Source organism: Propithecus coquereli, unplaced genomic scaffold, assembly GCF_000956105.1.
Source record: "Propithecus coquereli isolate 6110/MARCELLA unplaced genomic scaffold, Pcoq_1.0 Scaffold10, whole genome shotgun sequence".
In the NCBI taxonomy this organism is placed as follows: domain Eukaryota; kingdom Metazoa; phylum Chordata; class Mammalia; order Primates; family Indriidae; genus Propithecus; species Propithecus coquereli.
In genome coordinates, this window is record NW_012133858.1 from 21,298,156 (window position 1) to 21,312,973 (window position 14,818).

Genomic DNA, 14,818 nt, shown 5'->3' on the forward strand with positions numbered 1-14,818 from the left:
CAGTATATGTTTTGTCATATTTTGCCCTGGGTATTTAAATTCTATGGCTAAAGCAATGTCACTGGGTGTGGAGTTGGGAAGAGATGCACACAATCGGCTCTCCCAGCTTCAAACCAGTGACCTACTCAGGACATCAGCAGTATCCAGTATTCACACATAGGTTATGACCCTTTTTCTTTATATGTATGTATATAATTGTATTCAAATAAAAATTGGGATCAAATACTTTAGTATCGACTATACAGAAATGCAATCACTAACATAGTAGATGAATATTTATTGACATGGGAAGATATTCCATATTGATACTTTTTATGGGAGGAAAATACCAAAACAATACAGCATAAGCACTTTATTCAAAAACATAAATACATAACCAAATTTATACCCCAAACAGTTCAGAGTGACACTGCCGGGTATCAAAAAATATAAATCAAATATTGCAAGCAATCAGGGAAAATAGACATCTTGCCTAAAAAAGAATATATTTTTTGCTCTTCATTAGCAGCAAAGGATACTAGAAAACCATCAAATATTATCTTCAAAGTCTTTAACAGAAAATAGTTATCAACCTGAAATTCTATAACCAACTAAACATGAAAGATAAATAAGGACTAAAAGCATAATACTCACAAATCATCACTAAAAGAAATGCTAAATAAGTCTGTAAGAACTACTAAAAAAAGAAATTAATACAAATGGAAAAAGTAGGATGCAAAAAGTAAAATAAAAGTAGATAAATTGACATTAAATTTTCAAAAGTAACTACTAAAAATCTAGAAATAGAATTAAAAAACTTAAACTCAGTTAATAAAAATTAAGAAAATGTAATCAATCTAAAAGAAAGCAAGAAATGAGAAAAGAAAAAGAAAATATAAAAAGCATAGTAAATACCCATGCAAAGCTGGGGGCCAAAAAAAGCATAGTAAATAGATAAGCGAAATAATAGAAATGTATTTAAATAAATCTGTAATCACAGATTAAATTAATCAGTTAAAACACAGAGGTTATTAAAAAAAAAAACTCAAGTATGCACTACTTACAGGAGGCACATGTAAAACAAATTAGCATTAGGAAGGATTTTAAAATATATCTTGGTTCAATATGCCCTGCCAAATGCTGACATTCTAAGTAATCACCTATAAAAACCTGATCTTATCAGGGTTGCCCTTAATGCCATACATAGAGTACTCTGGCATATGTGTACATCTATGTGTGTATATGCATACATGCATGTATGTATGTAGATGCTCCTCAACTTATGATGTGTTTACATCCAGACAAATCCATCATAAAGTCAAAAATCTTAAGTGGAGCCATGGTAAGTTGGAGATCATATACATGTATCCATGTATATGATGTGTGTGGTGGAACCGGGATTTCCAGCCATATCTCCTTAGCACCAGAGCTTTTTCCCTTACATGAAACATTCTCTTTTGTGTAAATACCTGGTAGTGGGATTGCTGGATCGAATGGTAGGTCTACTTTAAGTTCTTTGAAGAATCTCCATCCTGTTTTCCATAGAGGTTGTACTAATTTGCAGTCCCACCAACAGTGTATAAGCATTCCTTTCTCTCTGCATCCACCAGTATCTATTGTTTTGGGACTTTTTAATAAATGCCATTCTAACTGGGTTAAAAGACACCTACACCCAAATGTTTATTGCAGCACAATTCACACTTGCAAAGATATTGAATCAACCCAAGTGCCCATCGATTCATGAATGAATTAACAAAATGTGGTATATATATACTATGGAGTATATTCACTCAGCCATGAATAAGGATGAATTAAGTCCTTTTATAACAGTCTGGATGGAACTGGAGACCAGTATCCTAAGTGAAGTATCTAAAGAATGGAAAACCAAACACCACATGTACTTGGTATAAAAATGCAACTAACTGATGAGCACACATGGTGCACAGAGGGAAGTAAAACTCAGTGGAAATCAAGCAGCGGGGAGGGTGGAGGAGGGGATGGGCAAAAACCTACCTAACCAGTACAATGAACACTATCTGGGTGATAGGCACACTTACAACCCTGACTCAAGCATAACAAAATCAATACATGTAACCAAAAACATCTGTACTCCCATAATACTTTGAAAAAAAAGTCTCTAGGCCATGTTCTTAAATATTTCGGTCTGAACCTTTCCTTCAAGTAAGCAACAAGCTAAACACATTTTTTATGGTCTTACATACACACTCATTAAAAAATACAGCCAATGCTCACAGAACATTACTATAGAAAAGACTTTAGTGATCCTCTAAAGAAGATTCTTTTGAAGATCACAAATCCCTTGCAGAACCCGAATAAAATTGTAGACCTAGGAAAAAAATAAGGCCCATAACAGAATTATGCATACTATTTATGGGGATTTACAGTCCCCATTCCCACCCCAAAAGCCAATTCTTCAACCACATTAACAACCACGGTTGGACTTCAGTTTACAAACCAACAGTGACAAGATAAACGAAAAAGCGTTGCGAGAAAAAAGATGTTAAGCCTACCTAAGGCTGCCTACCCTGGTTGTGGCAGAACACAGAACAAAGAGTCAGGAGCCCTGCCTGTCCCCATCCTCATGTAGTGTTCTGTCTGCCAGTCTCGTCACACATTCCCTAATACTGTTGGTGTCATCCTCTGCCATCACAAAAAGTGCTTTTATCATAAATGGAAGGTCTTGACAAAAATGTCAAATAACAGCTCCTTCTAGTCCTTCTATCTTCAGAGCTTCTTTAAATGAAAATCTTAGGTTAAATGATCAGTTAACTGGTAGCTCAATGAACGCACAAAGTTCACATGGCCCAAATTATGGTGAAACAATCATCAGAATGTGTGTTAAGTTTAGAGGTCTTTAAGATACATATTATGCTGTAAATATGAGGCATTGGTATAAAGAGAAAATTTGGAACAATTAGGGTAAGGCAGGTGGTCTCTTCAATTATAATCCTATCTAATAAGGAACTCCCCAGGATTTAAAAAGTTACTTTTCTCTTAAAAGTACTTGGAGCTATCAGAGAAATTTGCTTTATGGTTATAAATAATTATCAATAATAACACATAGATTTTTAACTGAGTAAAAATGGAAATTATCTTCCACCAACTCATGCAAGGCTGATTATTGTAACTTCCTCTAAGATTTTTTTTTAAAAAGGTTTTAAGTGACTAGAGAGATAGAAACAGGAAAGTCTCCTTTGATTTCACAAAATGCATTACATTTTTTAACCCTATTCAAAAACTAAACTTGCTGTACTTTACTTTCATCATCACTAAGAAATGTTGTTCTTTGATAAAAATTGATCTTACGGAGACAGAGAGTAGAATGATGGTTATCAGAGGCTGGGAAGGGTAGTGGGGAGGGAGAAAAAAGGGGGATGGCTAATGGGTGCAAAAATATAGTTAGATAGTTAGATAAAATGAACAATATTTGATAGCACAACAAAAGTAACTCAAACTTTTCATGAGAGCTGAGGTAAGCAGGAAAATAATTTTACATTTCAGCTATTAAAACTCGCCATCATCCTATGGAATGTGTTAAAGATGGGAGAGTAAATTAACGTTTTTGTTCTCCCATAAATTTGAAGGATGCTGTTTTGAGCCATAGCCTATTGACTCATCATCACTGACATCTGGTCCTAAAAGCCTATTCCATTGTCCAAAAGTATTATATTTGGGAACCCTGTAACTAACTGCAGCCACAGATAAATTCAGGCTCTCAGATTACAACTCCCAACTGAATTTCTGAACTTTCCTCAATGGATGAGTGACTCTAAAGCATATTTTATTGATTCAAATAGTTTGCTTGATATGACTTGTGAAAGAGTAGAAACAGGAAGTTAACTCTTCCCCACCAGATTATAAACCCTATGACGGCAAGCCCTTTGACTCCTTCTTGGCTATGTCCCTTGCGCCTGGCATGAAATGTGAGAAAATATTTATTGAACTAATAAATTAATGTATAAATTTTCATTGTACACTATGCTTTGTATTTGAAGCATTTAGGCTACAGCATCTGGAGGAATTAATTTGCAGCTCTTTGAAAAAAAAAGTCCACACCTATAGCCAGCTCATTTTCAACAAAGATGCCACACATTGGAGAAAAGACAATCTCTTTAATAAATGATGCTGGGAAAATCAGATATTCACATGCAAAAGAATGAGACCAGACTCCTTTCTCTCACCATATTAAAAAATCAACTCACAATGAATTAAAGACTTAAATGTAAAACCTGAAACTATGAAACTCCTAAAAGAAAACATAGGTGAAATGCTTCATAAGGACTGGGCAAGAATTCTTAAATAAGACCTAAAAAGCACGGGCAACCATGGCAAAAATAGACAAAGGTGATTACATCAAACTAAAAAGCTTTTGCACAGCAAAGGAAATAACTAATAAAGAGATAATCTACCGAATGGGAGAAAATATTTGCAAACTATACATCTGACAAGGAGTTAACATCCAGAATACATAAGAAATTTAAACAACTCAATGGCAAAAAACAACCTGATTTAAAATGAGCAAAAAATCTTAATAAACATTTCTCAAAAGAAGATATATAAATGGCCAAACAAGTATATGAAATATGCTCAACATCACTAATCATCAGGGAAATGCAAATCAAAACCACCACACTCTAGTTAGAATGGCTGTTATCAAAAAGACAAAAGAAAGCAAGTGTCACTGAGGATGTGGAGAAAAAGGAACATTTACACACTGTTGGTGGTAATGTAAATTAGTACAGCAATTATGGAATATGGTATGAGGTTTCCTCAAAAAATTAAAAATAGAACACTCCTATGATCTAGCAATTTCAATACTGGGCATATATCCAAAAGAAATGAAATCAGTATATCAAAGAGATATCTGCAATTCCATGTTTGTTGCAGCACTATTCACAATATCCAAGATTGGAATCAACCTAAATGTCCATTAATAGATCAATGAATAAAGAAAATATGGTACATATACACAGTAGAATACTATTCAGCCATAACAAAGAATGAAATCCTGTCATTTTTGACAACCTGGATGACTGTAGGGCATTATGTTAAATGAAATGCAGCCAGATGCAGAAATACAAATATGGCATGATCTCACTCATATGTGAATCTTCTAAAAAGTTGACACGGAAGAGAGTAAAACAGTGCTTACTAGAGACTGGGGAGGAGGAAGGTGAAGGGAGGATGGGAAGAGGTTGTTAAGTGGTTTAAAAGTTACAACTTGGTAGGAAGAATAAGTTCTGGTTCTTCTACTGCACAGCAGGGTGACTATGGTTAACAGTAAGGTGCTGTATATTACAAAGTAGCTTGAAAAGAGGCTTTTGACTGTTCTCACCACAAAGAAATGATAAATACATGAGGTGATGGATGTGCTAACTACCCTGATTTGATCATTATACAACAAATACAAGTATCAAAACATTAAATTTTACACCATAAATATGTACAGTTATAACTTGTTAAATAAATTAATTAATTAAACAATAAAGGCAGTCCGTAAGTAAGAGCAAAGAAAAAAACAGCAAAAATGGAGTTGTTCAAAGCACATCAAAATATGATCCCAAAATCTAATTCAATGTATAATGAATGTCTACTTAATAAAATTATTGAGCTTCTGCCTGATAACGTTTGATTTTAAAATGTACACACCAGAGTTCTTAAAATTACTAGGGCCAGTATCTACCTAATGAAGCCCTGACAAGACCTAGAAATTGAATGATCTAGAAACACAAAGCAAATCTGACTCAGGGGAAGGTCATGCCCATTAGGCACCTCTATTTCTCTCCTTGCCCAGCATCACCCTTCCATTTTTCAGACCCTTTGCCAAGTCCTGCTACTCTCCCCTGTCATTCATTATTACACCCATAGTTTCACACTTTGCTTGGTTTTTGGTCTCTTTCTTTCTTTCTTCACCCCGTCTATAACCTTTTGATCCCCAAATCTAGGCTTGGTTTCTTCTTTCTATTCCTGGAATCTTAAGCATAAGACATTCCAGGAGAGCGCTCTTCTCAATGTTCTGTCTGTAAGCCAACAGCAAGTTTTAAATGACTGTAAGATCACATAGCAATTTTGTCATTTATGTAACTTCCGTAAAGCCATCAACTACATGTAAACATGCACACATGGGTATAGGTGTGAGCATATATGCCAATACATACACATACAGAAACACACACATACACATTTGCATAACCAGATAATGGAAGCTGATGTGTTGGTTGCAAGTTCCACTATAAATCATTTCCCCAGTATTGAATGTCTAAAAATCTTAAATGACCATTTTTTTCATGGCACAGCATTGTCATTATTATTCATGTTGGTGACCCTAAGACATTGCAAGATTTTAATGTACTTTCAGATATAGCAAAGATTTAATCATTTCTGAACAGTTTTAGTGGCCAATGGATTTGAACCAAGTAAAAGTTGGCAATTCCTGTCTGAAGGATACTAACACCTGGCTCATTTCATCTGGGCCCTGGCTTGATGATCTGGCTTTGGTTCCTGAGATCTAACGTTTCTCTCTTCAGTGACACTTGAATAGGATCTTTAATCCATGTCTAAAATAGAGTTTATTGCAAAACGATGAAAATAACTCTTGGAAAGTTAACAAGTTCATTTGTCTATCTGTGCACCAGCTTTCCGTGCATCCATCTATGACTTATTATACATAAAGGTCTAGCACTGTCTGGCACATAGTAAGTGTGATGTTTAAGTGCTCAATATTATAACGTGGAAAGAGTAGCATCTGCAAGACTTACATTGTTCTTTGGATAACGTGGCTTTTGCCAACGTCTCGGTTTTCTCCTGTCATCTGCCCCTGTGTTATCCAGCATTGGCTCCTTTTTTATTTCCCTGTTTCTTGATCTGTCCTAATCTTATCTGCTGTAGCCACACTGAAATGCTAACTGGAAAATCAAGAAAAAACCATAGCACTTTAGGCAAATAATAAATAAGACATTACAATTTTTTAACCTAAATTATAAGAATTTATTCACTTGTTCTTTTTTCACTGCTATGCAAATTTCTGCACCCACAATAAATTCATTTGACACCTAATAGTAACAACTCTACCCAAACTTTTCTGAAGACTTTCTCAGGACATACTTCCAACCATGTAACCAGTCTCCTGCTGATAGTGGAAGGCACTACTCACAGTCTGAGGAAGGCTTACGTAAGAAAGAAGAGATTCCTGGCAAAGTCCTCATGATTCAAATGCCCTCTTCTCTACAGTGCTTTTCCTGTCTCTCTTACTCCCAAGCTGTGCAACTCAAAGATATACTTTGCTGTCAGCAAGGGAGGAGAGGGGAGAAGGTGCTGTTTCGGCTGTTACATATGTGCTATAATTGAACTATCAACTATTTCATTAATTTATCTTTGCATCTCAACATCATAACAGGATCCCAATAAATGTTTATTTAATAAATGAATGAAAGTTGGTAAAGCAAATTTCATTCACCAACATGTCTAATTCCTGAATCATTGTAATATAAATGGAAGTGTTTATTGCATACAGCACAACTGCTTTATACTACTTCATGGACAGAGAAATAAACATCATAAGATATTCACCACCCGAAACAAATACATACCTTTATATGTCCCTGAAACGATCAGTTATGAAACCAAATTGGTTCAGAGACGACATTGACACAGAACTCCGTTTCAGCACGACTTGACTCTATTGCTAAAATTGTTTCATTCACACCTAAATCAGGGAGTCTTTCCCTTTCAGAACAAACGAAGACCTTACCTTGCAACATTTCACCATCATTTAATTAACTACTGCTTAGATAGATACTATCCAAAATAAGTTTTTTCCTTTTTTCCATCTAAAATGGTAGGCAAAATCTGACTTTTGAAATGAGCAGATAAATATCACAGTATATTTTCATTGAAAAGAAAACACTATAGGATATTCAGTAAATGTTTTCTTAATGTATAATCGTCATAAAAATTAAAATGGATAATTTTGAGGAAATTTAATAGCATAGTAAGTCTAATTTTAGTCCTGCCTTCCTTTTCTTTAAATATAAGTTTTTTCAAAGCTTAAAAGAAGGCTGAGCAGATTTGGTGATAGAAAGGAACATGTTCCACATTGTGTGACATAAACGTTGTCCTCTAAGGATTGCGGTGAAGTCTGTTGGGCTTTTTTTAACCTGGAAATTCAGAGCTTGAAAACCATTCATTTAATCAGGGTTCACAGACCTCAGCCTACCTGCGGCATTCGGCCCAGTGCCACAGGCCAACATGTGTATAAGAGATATCGACACTCAAAAAACAAAACAAAAAACCCTCCTCTAATCTGGAGGTTTTCTCCCTCTGCGTGGAAGGTTGAAATCAGGAAAGCCTAGGCTTCCCCAGGTATCCTCAGTCCCACACTTAATTTTTCTTCCTGCTGTAGAAGTAACTAGGCCAAGTTCAACTTGTCGTTCTTGCAAATCCTGAGACTTGGACCAGGAACAGAATAAAATCCAGATGCAAAGGATTTTAATTAATTTTAATCCATTTTGAATTTCTGCTTATTTACCCATTTTACAATTGGTAAGAACACGTAACAAATCTCTAATGCCAAAAGCTGTCCTCAGCATAAATGTCCACATTTCAATCTGCACCTGTATTTGAATAACATTCAAATCGAAATAGTGTTCTTTGTTAGAGTTTTGTCGGCTAGCAAACCTCAACGGGTTGTAAATTCTTTGACTGGAGGGAAATCTTATGCCTGTCCTCTTACACCATCCAACCCTGTGGGTCGATGAATACTTGAGAGTAGGGATGCGGGCTGAATCTCCAGAGTAAAACAACTTGTTACTTCAATGTTAACATGTAAGCAAATGGTATGTTAGGGCATTGTTTAAGAACATACAGACGAAGCTCAAAGCATTGAGGTCAGTTCCTAAAATATTCAAATTACATTACTATTTCACAACATGGGTTTCAGAGCCCACGGTACCTCAATAACGGCCTCCTTTCATGTTATAGCCTACATTGCATCAACCACCAATTTAAGAAGGAATTATTTAAACAGTGAGGAGTGAAATGTTTCTTCACCATAACTGATTTTCCTTATTCTTCATGAGGCTAAAATCACTGATACTTTTCATTTAAGGAAAAAAAAAAAAGCCAACTTCTAGTGAACATAAATGTTTTTAAGAACTGAAACCACTTAAATGTAGAAGTGAAATTGCTTTAAAGTAATTCATAAAGACAGAAACAAAAATCATATGTATTCAGAATCTGAAACAAATTCTTTTTATGAACCAAAATGCACTGAATCAAATATTTTCCCATAGCAATAAAATGTAATTTTCCTTGAGGAGTTTGGAAAATTCCCTCTATAGTTCTGATTGATAAGCCTTTACAAGAGAAAGGCTGCTTTTTGAGGTAGTAAATCGCCTACTGACATATTCTACACAAAGCTTCAGTGTTTAATACCAAGCTGCAGGGATATGAGTACAAAGACATCAATTATCCCAAAATAGATTGGGGCAGAGTCCAGTTCAGTTATTAGTTCTTTAAGCTACGTCCACAGGGGAGAGGGAGAAATGGAGATTTGGCAATCAGCTGGTTAATTTGATCACTGTAGACAACTGCACTGTATAATTTAGGTCGGAAACATACCCTGACCTGGTGTTCCTAATTTGGAACATTCATCAAATTAATCAAATAATTGCCAATTCTCAATTTCACTATACCCTGCGAACAGAGTTTCAGTAACACTGATCAAGTTTTCGCTTATAATTACATAAACAAAATGCAATATTATATTATTTAAGCATCTTTACCTTTTAGATGGTGTCCCATTTTCTACATAGTTCTTCTATGTAGAAAACATCTTCATTCTCCCCAGGCTATGAGCTGACTTCCCCTTATCCTACCCGTCCCTGCCAAGACGACCTTGCCCCCTAGCATGTGAAGGAAATGGGAGCCATCAGCTAAGAACTCCCTCAGCTCTCCCTCCTCCAACACAAACACCTTTTTGTAGGTGCACCTGCGTTAACTCCTGTCTCAACAGGAGAGCCTTCTGTCTTCTTTTACAAAACCAACTCCTAGCATCTTGTCCAGATCCCGTCAATACTACTTCTCAAAGACCTTATTCCATCTTCTTATCTTCATCCTTTCTCTTTGTACTGGTTCAGTCAACTCAGCATATAAACAAATGAACCCTCTCTCCAGTGAAAAGGGCAGCTTTGTGCACCACTGTTAAACAGTCTAAATTATTAGGACCTTTCTGGAAAGCAATCTACAAAAGGTATCAAAATGCCTTTAAAAGGTTCAGAGATTTTGACCCAATAAATTCTTCTAGCATTCAGTCTTAGGGAAATAGTATAAGATATGGAGCAAGTTGAATTTCAAAGATGTTCCTGGAAATATCGTGATGGGGGGAAAAAACCTCTAAATATTTAATATCAGCCATTAAGAATAACATTTCTGCAGAGTTTTTAATGCCAGGGAAGAAATATCATCAAATGAGAAGTCATACAAATCAGCGTTGGAGGCTTGTCTGTGAGGTCTAACAGATGAATGCAATACCTGTATCCCATGGTAGGCTGAAGTGAAGTCCCTCTGCAAGTGACACTACTCAAACATCATGAGGTGGGAAGTGTGTCTGTCTTATTCACTGTTCCGTCCCTCAGCAACGGACACAGTGCACATGGTGGACAACTAAGAAATCTTTGTTGAATGAATGAATGAAAAGTTTTATTTCTGTCTAATTAAATAACTCATATGGAGAAATACCCAGGGAGCAGTCAGGGAGAAAAGGGGTCTAGCCAATTAGATCAGTCAAATCAGCCCTGGCAATTAATTTGGGGACAGATGCTAGAGCTAAATCTTCTGTACATGTGAAAGCAAAGCCTACAATTACCCATTTGATCTTTTCTCAACTCAGTTGAAATGCAAGGAAAAGACGAAGGAATGGTAAAAACTGACAGTGGTATTTGGATTAGGGCAGTAGGTCTACAATGACCTCCGTGGCTTTCTAATACTTTCCTGTACTGTCCCAATTTTCTACAATTAACACGTACTCTACCTATAACTCGAAAGTTGGAAAACAAACCCCTGCCATAACTCCACATGCCTATGTAGCTGCTGTACCTCTTCTCTTTATAGCCAAGCCTCTTGAAAGGGTCTTCCACCTCTCTGGCCTTCACTTTCCCACTCAGAGTCACCACTTGACCTACCACTGCATGAAAATTGGCATTGCCAGGACTACAAAGACCTCAGAGTTGTTCAATCTAATGGATAAACTTCTGTCCACATCTTGCTGGACATTTTGGCAGCAGTTCACACCACTAACCTCTAAACCATCTGCTTGAAACCCTTTCCTCCTTTGGATTCCAGGGTAATACTGTTATCTTTTAGCCTTTATTTGCTGCTTTTCTCCCCTCCCCGACCCCACTTAATGATGGTCATAACCGGAATTCTCTTTTTATTTTTCTCCCACTGCAGATTACTTTTTTTTGAGACAGAGTCTCACTCTGTTTCCTGGGCTAGAGTGCCGTGACGTCAGCCTAGCTCACAGCAACCTCAAACTCCTGGGCTCAAGCGATCCTTCTGCCTCAGCCTCCCGAGTAGCTGGGACTACAGGCATGCGCCGCCATGCCCGGCTAATTTTTTCTATATATTTTTAGTTGCCCGATTAATTTCTTTCTATTGTTAGTAGAGACGGGGTCTCGCTCTTGCTCAGGCTGGTCTTGAACTCCTGATCTTGAGTGATCCTCCCTCCTTGGCCTCCCAGAGTGCTAGGATTACAGGTGTGAGCTACCACACCCAGCCTGCTGTAGATTACTTTTTGTGTGATCTCACCACATCCTTACATCAACCACCCTACGTGCTGATAACCCTCTGAACTTACTTCTCTAGGCTATTCTGAGCTTCCAAATCACATATACAATCACTGACTTTGTGTCCCATAAAACCCTCAAATTGCCATGTCTAAAAATGGAAGCATCTCTTCTACCTATAGGTAGAAGATCTCTGCTCTGATCTCTGCCCTGATCTCTGCTCATTGCATCCAATCCAAAAACCTGGGATCCATTGAGATACTATAGTCTCTCCCTCACTGCTCCAAAGCATATAAATAATGTCACCAAGGCTGTCATTGTTTATCCAGTGAACTTTCTCCTGAACATCTCCTGTTTGTTCATTTATATATTCATTCAGCATCCATTATGTTCCTATGGGTAAAAATGAATTAGGTACATCTCTGCTTTCAAGGGGCCACAGCCTAGTGAGAGGAACAGATTCATAAATCAATCATGATGATAAGTTTAATGATATGGGTATAAATATGATTCTGCAGGATTAAAGAAAACTGGGTGGGCCAAATGAGATTTTCAATAAAGGATTCTCAAAAGACAAAGGTCTTGGATTCAGGCAATTATAGTAGGAATGAAAAAGAGGGAAAGGTGGGGCCTGTTGACATTTTGGATGATGTCAGGGGAGTGGTCAAGGAGGAATCCCAGGTTTCTGACCTAAGTGACTAGATAAATGGCCATGATCCCTCCCCACCATGACCACTACTGATTGAGTCAAAGGATATAAGAGGAGAAGCAGCTTTAGAAAGTAATGAATATTTCAATTCAGAGCAAGGTGAGTGTCAGATGCCCATGAGAAGTCTAGTGTCTACGTATGTATATTTTTTTCATTTATTGAATGAAAAAAGTACAAAGTCAAACAGTGTGCTTAAAATTCTACTGTTTGTGTTAGGAAGGGGAAAAATAAGAACCTATGTTTTTATTTGTCATTAAATACAAATACAATAAATTTGCATTTTCTAATTTTCTAATATATACATAAAATCTCTGGGAGGATATAAAAGAAACTAAGAGCAGTGGCTACCTAAGGAAAATCAGGGACAGGGATAGGAAAGAGACTGTTCACTCCTTCTTATACTTTCTGGGTTTGAATATGAATGAATTACCTATTCAAAAAAATACTTGAAGGGGAATCTAGTGGTCAAGAGGCCTCACAAAACAAAGGCTGCAAACAAATTGGATGAGGAGGTGACTGGTGGCTACAGTGGAAGCAGCTAGAGTGTGAAGTGGGGGAGTGAGGCGATGGAGGGAACCCTCTTGCAATGTGTGAATGGGAGTGAGACAGAGAAAAAGAGGAGGCTGTGGGGATGGAGCACTCCTCCGAGAAGCCTGGGCGAAAGGGAAGGAGGTGAGAGGGAGAAAGATTCAAAGTGAAAAGGGAGGGCCTGGCTTAGTGCACTGGTCTCCTAATCGGTGAACCTACACAGTCTCACTCCTCAAACTGACCTCTATATTGTTGCCACGGCAACCTCGGGGCTCCCCTCCTTCTTTAAGAGACCTCCACACTCCTTGGCACACATGGGTTCCTTCATGCTGTGGTCTTGCCTACTGCCCCGACTCACTCTTTTCACCACTCGACAAAGAAAGTTTGTCTCTTCTAGCCAGTGTCAAATGAGTAGTAGTTCCCAACATTCCCATTCTCTCCTCAGAGCCCAAACACCAGATTCAAATGTTGCTGAAATATTTCAAAGCAGAGGGCAAGATTTCTGACGTTTTGCTGGTTTGTGAACAATCAGGGCTCCTTGTCCAGGCTGATAAGCTCAGGATGTTAGAACATGAGACTAATGAGACCAAGATCACAGATTTTTTCCTGAACATGTCAGTCAGCCTTGACCTTGCCTGAGGGACTAAAACTTTTAAGTTTCTGTACCTTCTCTTTGACGCCAATCTGAAGCAAATGTGTATTGGTGGTTATAATGCTCCTCCAGAGTCCAGGTGACCATAGGGAATGGATAGAAGGAAGATTTTATCGGGGTGGGGGGATGTCTTTTAATTGTCGAAGTATATGAATTGATTATTTATTCAAAAAAGTTTCATAAAAAAAAAAAACTAAAAGTGAACTTGCCACTCAGAGCCGGTGTTAGAACTTGGGAGCTAGATGGTTAGGAGTTCCAGCTGGGAGTCCTCAGTCATGACTTTCCTTCCCACCCCCGTCCTTCCCCCAACCACCTCCCCAGTTTCTCTGTCTCCTTTCACCCATGTCTGCTGCTGTCTATAACACTGATAACTTCCCAGTTGTTTCACAGTTGTTTTCATAGTTGTTTTATACTTAACTTGTACATTTTTCCAAATAAATGCTTATTAATATTTCCAAATCATTTTATAGATCCAGACAATATATAGCTTTAATCTTGGCCGATGTCTTACAAAAATATCCCTTTTGTCACAGAGCTGACAATGTAAGGATATGGGACAAGACTATACTTTCAGGAATCATTTCTATAGTTTGTTACTAGAGAAGCTTCTCTGAATGTGTAGAGCACCAGAATAATTAGTTGCTAGTTATTACTTACTACTAATAACTAGTTATTAATTAGAGGTCTATTTTGTAGCAAGCACTGAACTGCCACTAGGGATACAAAGTCAAACAAGACAGGGTCCAATCCATGTCAGGGTCTGGCTATTGGGGACCCAGAGGGCTGGTCATGCTTCTGGGCGTCTGTTTGCCTGGGGAGATGTGCATGGAGAATTTGTTTTTCTGTATAGGAGAGAGTAGTACCTGTGAGGCACTAGAGAGGAAAAAAAAGAACAGTAAGGGACAAAAGAGAGGCAGCTTGCTATCAGTCCACCCACCCCCTTCACACAGCCTAGGAACCAGGGAGATTATGGAGTGGGAATTTGAAGAACATTTCTCACAAGCATCACTCACTGAGTCAACTGGGGGAACAAGCACGGCAGGTGTGGGGGCCAGAGGACAAAGTGCACAGAGAACTGGGGAGAGTATTCTTCTCCAGACTCTGCCATAGACTGTGGTACTTCTTTGGAACTACAACAGAGAAAAC